The 9,619-nt window shown below is 40.3% G+C and overlaps 1 long non-coding RNA gene across 1 annotated transcript; it reads left to right on the forward strand.

Moving 5' to 3' along the window:
- The first annotated feature begins 3,893 nt into the window (after positions 1-3,893).
- LOC138959780 (uncharacterized) lies at positions 3,894-7,669 on the forward strand. Its single transcript, XR_011453797.1, has 3 exons — positions 3,894-4,426; positions 5,216-5,306; positions 6,342-7,669. It is a non-coding gene; the product is annotated as an uncharacterized lncRNA (long non-coding RNA).
- Positions 7,670-9,619: the final 1,950 nt, after the last annotated feature.

The following is a 9,619-nucleotide window of genomic DNA, read 5'->3' on the forward strand; positions in this document are numbered from 1 at the left end:
GACATTTTTGTCTCACATTCTTTGACTCAGTCCGGACTATGGGATTGCAATTTCAGCTCGGAAACTTAAAAAAACAAACACTAATTACATTGTTCATCAAAATTAGGATTACAATTTTCGCCAGTATATTTGAACATTCCTACAATTGTGTTCTTTCACGGTCATCTCCTGAATCCAAAAATATATATACCTATTGTCACAGTGTTTGGATTGAAAACAAGCTCACAAATCAAGAAAATCCGTTTATTGTGTTTTTGTTACTGAGACAATGTCATTGTGCAGTCAATGCTTTCAAGTTCTCGGCCGCTGGGTTTCGGCCAAACTATCATCGGGTTTACTAAGTCTTGGTGAGAAAAAATGCAGTGCGCTCATCATTTTTACGAGTTCGGCCACAGATTGACTGACTAAATGTATTAACTTGATTTCGCTTTATGCGACTTGTTTTAATTTATCGCGGCAAATGTGATTTCATTATCGAGATAGCCTACAGCTGGTTCTCGTACAAAAAAAAGAAGCCCGGCGACATTGACGGGTGTTCAGTATCAAATCAGTGGAAGCGAATTCTGCGTTAGACTGCGGCTACCTTGTTTGTAAAACTACTGGTTATCCCGTTTGTTTTGCTTTGGCAATCCTAATCTTCAACATTTCTCAACCTTCCCTAATTAAAAGTGACGGAAAATATCCGACTATGCACGGTGAAGACTGATGCGTCTCAGGCCGAGAGAGGGACTCGTTCTGACTGATGATTTTCTTCGGCGCCGGACAGTCAAATCCGCAGTCTGTCTAGAACTACACGCTTCAGTTGTCTACCAAAATTACTGAAAAGAATTCGCATTTTTCAAAGGAGAAAAACGTGTGATCCGCACTGTAACATTCTCAGTTTTTGTTGAAGTTTTCATCGCTGTACGCGGCAAGCTAGGTCCTCAGTCATTGTCAGAACTTAGAAGAAACTCAACGGTAAGACTGACGGGAGGGTATGAACATAACTTAGTATGAATAATGAATTTGAGGAGTAAACCTGTGTGCAATCATACTTTTGTGCAGCCTTCTTTGTGATCGTTAGAAAGTTATCTTCTGTTTGTCGAATCTGTCAGATTAGTTGGAGAGAAAAAAAACAGTAACCAAATTAAAGAAAATGTCGTCTGCTCGAGCAGGTGCTCAGTTGATACGAAACCGGGAGTAAAGTAGGAACAGATCAATCTGTTACAACTAAGCAATCGCCATTCATTCACAGTTAAGAGTTGTTCATATAACTTACTTATATACTTGAGTACTAATAAGTCTTATAAACTCACTTAGTAAACACAATTATGATAAGTACGAAACTAAAGATTACCGGAAGTGATCGGCCATTGCTACGCGCCAACTTTGCTTCCTGGCTGTCTTACAGAACGCGATTTTCAGGGACAAGCGTTCTTTAATAATCATCTAAACATCTATATCGAATCATATGATACCAAACAAAAACTACCCATGATGATGTCAATGCCTTGAAAATCATAGTTTCCAGTTACTGGAGGTAAGTGTCTGTGAATGCAGCCCTAATTTGACTCGAACTGATGATGGAACGATACATTTTTGTCTTTGTAGGTATGTTAGAGAAAAAATGAAAGGTAAATGAAATAAATGAAATGTAGTTTGTTGAAAAGATAATAAAAAGACCATTCCAATGGTATAAGTATGAACACTGTGAGTCAATTTGTTCAAAAGTTACGAATTTTTAATTGAATAAAATCCCGTCCTTTGTTTTACTAATTGGACATTAGAAAATTTGTGACCAGATTACATACATGCGCTGAACAACAAAAACCTGCCTAACTTTTTTATTTTCAAAGCTAGAAGAAAACCAAAGATATCTCTGGAATTGTTATGGCTAGAGCTATTGATTGAAATAAAAAAAAATGACAATTTTTTTTTTAGTTAATTAATTAATTAAATAAAAGGTGAATTAATTACCGTCGTTAACACAACCAAGCGACTGTAAACCTGCCTAACTTTTTTATTTTCAAAGCTAGAAGAAAACCAAAGCATACGGAATGTTAATAAAGTAAAATACATTAATTAGAAGTAGTATAAACGATTCTACTAGATTTGATGAAGATTCTCAGAAAAGCACTTGATCGGCCATTCCTGGCGCGATCTGAAAAACTGACCACATTGAAATGAGCAAATCTCCAAATTCTTACCACAAATTCAAAACCTAATCACTAAAATAGACTCAGAAATGATTATTCTACAAGCTGATTGCAGAATCAACATACCTGATATCCACGTTTGATGTCAAAATGGTGTTAGAAGAAGAACCAAAACTTTCAAACTAGCGTAGCTCAGCTATTACGCGTCGCGGGAAGTTGAAACTTGTATGTAAATGAAGGGAAAAACGTGAACTACGTCACAGAAAACGCCGTCTTTCCGATAAACGAAAACGAGGCTAGAAAACAGCGAAAGAGAGAGAGTCGCTGAGCGCGCGAGAGCCGAGTCTGGGCACAAGTTTCGCGGAGCAGCACAGCTGCGCATTCGTGACGTCACTCACACATACCTAGTCTTTGTAATTTTTGTATTTCACTAGAAAGATGTGTTCAATTAGAAATGTGAGGGGTGGGGTATGACTGGATAAAAAGAGAATCGAAAAGGACTGAGTAGTTATCTTCGCCTCCCAGATTAGTAGCCTAGATCTGCGTTGATTCCTCAAAAACAGGCTGGCAGAAGAACAAAACTTATTTTATTATTTTTAACTGACCCCTCTTCGTCCAACCATGCTACTACTGCTACAATAAATGATCATTTATGACCGTGGTTGCTAAACGGAAGAAGAAGAAGAAGAAGAGTGCACCATGCTGGACATGTATCCGCCTTTCCCGATTGATGTCACACTCACAGGCCAAGCGTGAAGGCAAAATAAAGGCAGGCATGAGCAAGATCGGTCGCCCACTTGCCACAGGCAACCAAAAATGAGTGTGGGCGAGTAGAAAGTCTTATAATGATCGCCCACTTGGCGAGTGAAAATTTTGGTTCTGTGGTATTATCATTTTCCTAGCAACGATTGTCTGTTGTGAAGCACGTTGTCGTCTACGATTGCTAAAATTAGATGTGATCGGAGCTCCAGTTCGAGCTGATTGGGAAATTCTCTTTAGTGACCATGAACCAATCAGAATGACCAGAACTGTATTTCGGGGTTATCAGGACTTTCCGTTGACGCGATCAAAATTGTCGACGCAGCACGTGTCTCAGCAGCCTAGGCAGATCTGAAGCTGTAAACATGTGGAATTACTTGGACAACAGACTGCCAGGCCCCCAAAGAAAAAAGCCAAACCAGAGGGAACGGAGTCCAAGAGACTGAAAAAGTATGACTCCGGACAGAGGAAGCGTTCCTTCTAGGCAGACTGGACAAAATCTGACTCTGTGAGCAGAGAGACTGGTTAAACGTCATATTGTATACTGCTTGCGAAAAACATGCCGCTTCTGAGAAGGAGAGAAAGGGGCCATTTGTTGTTGGTACCAAACACTGTACATAAGGAAGACGTGGAACTTGCGAAGAAAATGCGAAAAAGTGTTTGTGGGTTATCGTCCCTAGTCACATGCTGACGGCGAAAACAAAATGGCGGATCGCGTAGGTACCGATCGCGTGCGAGGTGGTGGTAAATTGTGCTCGGCTTTTTGTTGCAAGAACGCCCGTTACAAACAGAGCTGCTTCGGGAAAACTTTCCACAAGTTCCCTAAAGAAGAAAAAAGGTGGGTTGTGCAGTGATTATTTCATCAGGTTTACCTTCTTCAGAATGAGAATGCAATGGCTCGAGTCAACTCACTCAGATAAGCCAACTGTCTCTGGGCATTTTTGTCTGCTATGATACTACAGTATTTATAGAACTAATATGCAAATAAAATATTACAAACATAGCATGGATCGGTTCATCCTGAGATTTCTGTACTAGCTGTACTATGTACGCGTGTGTCTGCGTGTGTACCTGTGCCTGTGTACACTGTACTTACGACTGTGAGTGTGAGTCAGCAGTCAGTACAAAACAACAGTTTACACTTGATGACAAACTACCCGTGGGCATATTTGCCGAAATCTTTATCAAACCTTGCTTACGGGAAAACTACAGTACAAAGGTACATCACTCATCCGTTTTGCGTTCAGGCAGAGCGTTAGATTTAGACTGAAGATCTGATTTAGCTTTTTTTGTCTTTCCTTTTTGCTTAGTTTAAAAATAACATTGTTGTTTTTATTGTCAAACTAGGTGCAGAATATGGATGCAATTCACAAGGCGAGAGGACTTTGAAAAGCTGCAGCCAGCTGATGTTCAAGGTCTCAAGCTTTGTACTGATCACTTTGAGGCCAACCAGTAAAACAATCCTGCAGAGAGGATCACTTGTGTGGAATGCTGTCCCGACATTGTTTGCAGTGCCCAATCCACCACCGAAGGTTATTTATTTATTGGTTTTAGGTTTTTGCAAACCAATGAAGCACACTATTAAATGCAGGTTGAGTAATGACAAGTTTGAGGCTGATGTAAGAATTGAAAAAAACCAGCATTGTTCCCATCAAATAATGCCTGTTTGCATTTAGTGCAAAAAAAATGATAAGGCCAACAAAAAAAAGTTACTTATTTTGGATCGACGTCTTGATTATGATGATATGATGAACTTATTTTGCCAAAAAACAGCCCCAAATGGCAAAAAAAGTATAGGGTCGGCGTCAACAACAAAAAAGTTGTATGTTTCTGGTCACCTGACCCTACCTATGTTTTCCCGACGACCCTAGACTTTTATTTTGCATTTTCAAAAATAAAAGGGGTATTCGAAAATCAATTGTTTTCCTGTTTTTCAACAAAATAAGTTAAAAAGATGGTTTAAAAAAAAAAGGTTTAGAAAAAAATCTCCACCTTTAGTCATGTTAGGCCACAAAAAAAGTCTGTTTAAGGTAACATAGGCCCCCCACAAATAGCGTCGGTAGGTCGGCTTTTTATTTTTGTATTTTAGCCATCTGAATATTTTAATTTCATTTTTTAATGCCCCCAAAAAAGTCTAGGGCCGGTGGGAAAAAAATAGGGTCGGTCCGGATACTGTAAACAGATTATTTTTTGTTTTGCCTTACGAGAAACATACACTTTTTTGTGTGGCCTAAGACCAATGCCATGAAATTGGGAGAATTGTTTCATTGTGACTGGGTGTTGGTTGTGAGTTTGTCAGTTAAAGAGCTGTGCATTTGCAGGTTGCTAGTGGGAGGAAGCCACCATCGCAAAGGGTAGCTACAAATGAAGCCAGCACCGACCTGTCGCCTGATGCACAAATTGTTCAACCAGGTAAGAGATTTTTAACCATGAAGAACACCCTGACATCAAAAAATGTTTAAACCCATCCATTACATAGTTGATAATTGCTGTATAGGGTGACGGGCGCTGTGGCGGGGTGGTAAGACGTCGGTCTATTAACTCGGAAGGTCGAGGGTTCGAATCCCGGTCGCGGCCGCCTGGTGGGTTAAGTGTGGAGATGTTTCCGATCTCCCAGGTCAACTTATGTGCAGACCTGCTAGTGACTTATCCCCCTTCATGTGTACACGCAAGCACAAGACCAAGTACGCACGAAAAAGATCCTGTAATCCATGTCAGAGTTCGGTGGGTTTTAGAAACACAAAAATACCCCGCACGCTTCCTCCGAAAGCGGCGTATGGCTGCCTAAATGGCGGGGTAAAAACGATCATACACGTAAAATTCCACTTGTGCAAAAAAAATGAGTGCACGTGGGAGTTTCAGCCCACGAGCGCAGAAGAAGAAGAAGAAGAAGAAGAAGAAGAAGAAGAAGCTGTATAGGGCGGATGCATGGATGGATGAAATTGTACCTGTAGTTCCAACACGTAAAGATGGGAAACATATCCTGTTAGAGGCATGGTGTAACAAGAAACAATTAAGTGGCTCTATTCCCATCTCCCCCCCCCCCCCCCCCCCCCCCCATTTCCCCGTCGCGATATAAGCTTCGTGGTTGAAAACGACGTTAAACACCAAATAAAGAAAGAAAGAAAGAGGCATGGGCCATGGTGTGTGAGGAGTTTACCTGGTACTGTTGTCCTAATCAATCAATCAATCAATCAATCAATATGAAGCTTATATAGCGCGTATTCCGTGGGTACAGTTCTAATGGCCTCACCCATTCAGTACCAAACAAGGTCAATTCCATCATTGTTCCACATCGTATCCATAGTTGCTAATACACTTCATTTCTGGCCTGCCTTCCTACGCTATTGTTTATTTTCATTTTGTGATTTAATTACACGTGTTTTAATTTCTTCCAGGTTGTAACTTGTTATGGTTATGTTATTTTATGTGTGTTTTCTTTTTTAGATGACATTCAGGCGATCCTGGAGGACATAGGATGTAAAGCATCAAAGTCGTCATCTTCCCCATCCCCTCGTGAAGCGGAACTTTGGCAGAAGGTCAACAAACTGAGGAGCAAGGTTTTCCGATTAGAAAAGAAAACGATGGAACCCCGTGTAAAACGAGCGAGTAAATTAGCCAAGCCTCCCAAGAAAGACTTTGTAGTAGAACAGTTGTCTCATATATTATCAGGCGAGGCGAGCTATTTTGCCATTTATGCCTGTTACATATTTACCGGTTATCTGCTGCTGTGTCCAATCCTGGCAGAGACGGGAACGCATGTTACCAAGGAGCTGAAGGAGAGTCAATGAGATGAGAGAATGTGATTAACAATTGCCAACTCTCTCCGTACAAAGAGGGTCCAAAATTGTATAAAAAAAATAGATGGTAGGCAATTCAAAATTAAAAAAAGGACTCTCGGAGCATGGACTTAATGAGTCAAAAATTAAAGAAGGCTCTATGAGCCGAAGTACATGTTTTGTCTATTGTCTTTTTTATTTTGAATTCCCTACCATCTATATTTTGATACAATTTTGGACCCTCCCTGGTGTGTTGTTTCTGATGTACCTTTTAGTCTGTTTACAGTAACATAGGCACACAAAAAGAGGGTCGGTAGGTCGGCTTTTCTTAAAAAAATTTTATAACCATCTTTTTAAATTATTTTGCAAAAAAACAGGAACAAAATTGATTTTTTTTTCTTTTTCTTTTTTTCCAAATGCCAAAAAAAAAGTCTAGGGTTGGTCTAGAAAAATAGGGTTGGTCGGGATACTGTAAACAGGCTATTTTGCTTTGTTTTGCCTAAGCAAAGACTAACAAACTTTCTTTAGGGTCTGACATTGTATATACTATACAATTTTTGGGGTATTAACTAAATACATGTATACAGTTTTCGATTCCTTTTATACTTTTTCACAAATTAGCCCCCCCCCCCCCCTTTTTTTTTTGTAGTCTGCCCTGGGGGCGGGAGGTCTCCTAATTTCGGTTTCTAGGGTCACCTTATGCTTCCCCATGAGCTGAGAACTTAATTTAAAATGAGCCTCGATTTTTTTATTTGTATTTTGTAATTGTGCCTTTGTCCAGTCACATGATTTCACTTTGTACTTAAAAACTTGGCGCTGTCATCATTTATTGCTATTTATTGTTCAGTTGTTCAGTATTTATTGCTATTGGGCATCAGTTATTCAGTTGCCCTCTTTCGAATGAGCCATGCATGCATTATGGATGTGTTTAGCAATGTAAAAGAAGAAACAATGTGAAGCAAACATATAGCACCAAATAAAATAACCGAATCAGAATGGAAACTTCTTCAGTGTATGTGTGTGTGTGTGTGTGTGTGTTTGCTGTTTTAAATACCGAAAATGTGAAAATAAAGCAAGTCACAGCATGAGAAAGATCGACTGTACTAGTCATGACAAAGCAGGAGACAGCCTGGTCAGCATGTAGAAAAGGGGAATAACTCGTATTTAGCCATTCTCATTTCTAAGCATGCCCAATGAGGAAGTTATCCTTTTTCCCATTGTAGTTTCTTTGTTGGTACGGACAAATTTAAGCGAGAAAACATACGTGCATGCGAAACATCAAAGTCTCACCAACAAAACACACAAAACTGGGTATACTCAAACAAAAAGGTTAACGCAAGACCAGCGTAATCGTGTCGCTCAACTGATGCGATCGGTACAGGCGCTTGCAAAGACCTATCCACCTTTCACCACGTGGCACGTTGGAATGGATAGAATCGTTTTGTTCTTTGGTAATTCATTTTTGTGGGCGAGTGAATTTGTTTGTGGGCTAGTCAATTTTGAAATTCACTAGCCCACAAGGCGAGTGAAAATGTTGGAACTTGCTCGTGCCTGAAAGGCATGCGAGAGTGTTACATTATTGAAGCATGTTGTTTGAGCCCCTTTCTGGCGGGGATGTAGCTCAGTCGGTAGCGCGCTGGATTTGTATCCAGTTGGCCGCTGTCAGCGTGAGTTCGTCCCCACGTTCGGCCAGAGATTTATTTCTCAGAGTCAACTTAGTGTGCAGAATCTCCTCGGTGTCGAACACCCCCGTGTGTACACGCCAGCACAAGACCAAGTGCGCACGAAAAAGATCCTGTAATCCATGTCAGAGTTCGGTGGGTTATAGAAACACGAAAATACCCAGCATGCTTCCGAAAACGGCGTATGGCTGCCTAAATGGCGGGGTAAAAAAACCGGTCATACACGTAAAAATTCCACTCGTGCAAAACAAACACGAGTGTACATGGGAGTTTCAGCCCACGAACGCAGAAGAAGAAGAAGAAGAGCCCCTTTCTCTGTACACCTGGCCAATATCTTTTCCTGTCATAACCGTTGATGCATGCGCCTTAGTTGTGGCAATTTGCCTTCCACAGTTCCAAGCCTTTGGTTATTAAACTGTCATCGAACGGTGAAGAAGAAGGTTCAACTTCAACTGTCAATAACTCATTAAAGCCCAGTGTGATGTTCACCATCCTGCTCAGTGAATCTAAAAAAATTAGGGACTATGCCGTTCAACTATGTAGTCCGTAATTGGGAGAGGTGGATGCTGTACATGTTCATAAGCCCCAGTCCTCAGGTGCACTGTGACAAATTGGAACATGAGAGAGAAAGGGTACTACTTGACTCCGAAAACTCCTGAAAACCCCATCCAAAATTACTAAATATAACTTCAAATTGAAGTTTTTGACATGTCTATTAGAAGTCATGCCTGATTCATGCTATTTGCGCCCTTATTTTTGTGTTTAGAGCGGGATTTTCAACAAAGTCGATACATCGATTTCAATGCAAGGGAGGTAACTCTTGTTACTCGAAAGCACAAGTATTGATGACGTCATGTGATTAGTGCTTCCGCTCCTTCGTTAATCCTCTCACAAACACGAAAATAAAGCCGTGAACTGTGACAGTTGCAGATATAAGTTATGATTTAAAACAAATATGTAACAAAACACGATCTAAGGACGAATTTTCTTAATTTCTGATGGGGTTTTCTGAGGTTTTTGGAGACAAGTAGTACCGGAGGGAAATTGTGTCCATTCTCTGGCAGTAAATCTAACAAATCACATCAAATGTGAAGGAGACAAGTAAAGACTCAGAGAAAGTGTACACACTTGAGTGTGTCTGTGAGTGAATGTACAGATGTTGTTGACACGTATACGCATGCAATAATTTTTCAGTCATTGCTGTCCATTCATGGTTACATTGCAAAGTATCAAATGTTATTTGCTTGGTTTATTTCAGGTGATG

This window comes from Littorina saxatilis, linkage group LG2 (assembly GCF_037325665.1).
Source record: "Littorina saxatilis isolate snail1 linkage group LG2, US_GU_Lsax_2.0, whole genome shotgun sequence".
NCBI classification, from domain to species: domain Eukaryota; kingdom Metazoa; phylum Mollusca; class Gastropoda; order Littorinimorpha; family Littorinidae; genus Littorina; species Littorina saxatilis.